This window comes from Etheostoma cragini, chromosome 19, assembly GCF_013103735.1.
Source record: "Etheostoma cragini isolate CJK2018 chromosome 19, CSU_Ecrag_1.0, whole genome shotgun sequence".
NCBI classification, from domain to species: Eukaryota; Metazoa; Chordata; class Actinopteri; order Perciformes; family Percidae; genus Etheostoma; species Etheostoma cragini.
This window is the reverse complement of record NC_048425.1, coordinates 117,230-119,230: the sequence shown is the minus strand read 5'-3', so window position 1 is coordinate 119,230 and position 2,001 is coordinate 117,230. Positions and strand designations below refer to the sequence as shown.

Genomic DNA, 2,001 nt, shown 5'->3' with positions numbered 1-2,001 from the left:
ATTTACTCCGTTACATTTACTCCGTTACATTTACTCCGTTACATTTACTCCGTTACATTTACTCGGTTACATTTACTCGGTTACATTTACTCGGTTACATTTACTCCGTTACATTTACTCCGTTACATTTACTCCGTTACATTTACTCCGTTACATTTACTCCGTTACATTTACTCGGTTACATTTACTCCGTTACATTTACTCGGTTACATTTACTCGGTTACATTTACTCCGTTACATTTACTCGGTTACATTTACGCCGTTACATTTACTCCGTTACATTTACGCCGTTACATTTACTCCGTTACATTTACTCGGTTACATTTACGCCGTTACATTTACTCCGTTACATTTACTCCGTTCCATTTACTCCGTTACATTTACTCGGTTACATTTACTCGGTTACATTTACGCCGTTACATTTACTCCGTTACATTTACGCCGTTACATTTACTCCGTTACATTTACTCCGTTACATTTACTCCGTTACATTTACTCCGTTACATTTACTCCGTTACATTTACTCCGTTACATTTAGGTAAAGTTAAAACTGTCAGCATGTGGTCCTCCTGGTCTCTCTGGTGACCTTTAACCTTCCCCTGGCTAGTTGTATTGTAGTATTATCTTTTACTTCTGTGTGTTGTTGGGGTTCTGTTTTGTATTTTCTGCAATAAAGATGGCATTAAAAAAAAATTAAAAACTACTCCTAGAAGTAAAACGTTTTTCAAAAACTTAACGTAAATTTTTGAAAGCTTTTTACTTCTAGGAGTAGTTTTAATCGCTGTACTTGTACTTGTACTTGTACTAGAGTAGATTAGTGAAGAAGAAGCTGTCTCACTCCGCTACATCAGGCTACAACGAGCTCGTTACTTTACTTTTTACTTCTGTGGTATTCTACGCCTCATCGTTGTTTTTATCCCGCGTACGTCTCATTTTAGTAGACTCGTTGGAGGTGATCCAGGGCTGCGCAGAACCGATCACCGGAGATCGGCGCCCGTTGCATGCTGGGTAGATTTGTGTCCGACTTGATCCCGACTTGCTCTGACGTCATGCACACGTGGGCAACGGAAATCTCACGAGAGCAAGGCGGCCGCAGTTCTGAGACCAGGGGGCGCAGGTCTGAGACCAGGGGGCACATGTCTGAGACCAGGGGCTGCAGGTCTGAGACCAGTTGCTGCAGGTCTGAGACCAGGGGGCGCAGGTCTGAGCCCAGGGGGCGCAGGTCTGAGACCAGGGGGCACATGTCTGAGAAGAGGGGCTGAAGGTCTGAGACCAGGGGGCGCAGGTCTGAGACCAGGCGGTGCAGTTGCTTTGCACGGACTGCAAGAGCCAGGCGGACCCAGGAGCTGGGAGTAACTCTCTGTATGAGTGCAGATATTATCTAGTATTAGTTGTGAATGTTAATGTTAATGTTAACACTTAAACAGTGGGCATGGATCACACTTAACAGGCCTCCCGGGTGAAGGCCCAGGGGCCCAACATGTCCCAGGGGCCTCCCGGGTGAAGGCCCAGGAGCCTAACATGTCCCAGGGGCCTCCAGGACCTTCACCTGCAAAATGTCCCTCAACCAGGCGCCAACCAACCAGGATATCAAACAGAAGTACTAATAATCAGTATATTCAGTACTGCTGATGCTCGGGCAGCCATGTTGGATTGTGATGTTGGAGTTGGAGGACCAACAGCAGTTGGACCGCGTCCTCCGTCCTCTTTAGAGACGACTACGTCACAGGTCAGCTACGAGGAACCAGAGAGACGTGAAGGTATCACAGTGGAACAAAGATGAGAAAAGATGCTCTTCATTTGATTTGATTTTATTTGAAGAGATTAAAAAGACATGAACAACAACACGACTTAGAACCAGAACCTGAACCAGAACCACTAGCTGCTGCTGAAGTGCTGCTTTAATTCAAATATGAATGATTTAGGTCTAACTCCATGTGGAGTTCCTCAGGGAAGATCTCCCATCAGGTCAGAAGTGATGCTCCGTGGTGACATCCTCAT

At 45.4% G+C, this 2,001-nt stretch overlaps 1 protein-coding gene across 3 annotated transcripts in view; it reads right to left on the bottom strand.

Moving 5' to 3' along the window:
• The window catches only part of LOC117962117 (sialoadhesin-like), a 194,299-nt gene that overhangs the window by 169,337 nt on the left and 22,961 nt on the right, over window positions 1-2,001 (bottom strand). The gene's annotated exons all lie outside the window — the stretch shown is intronic.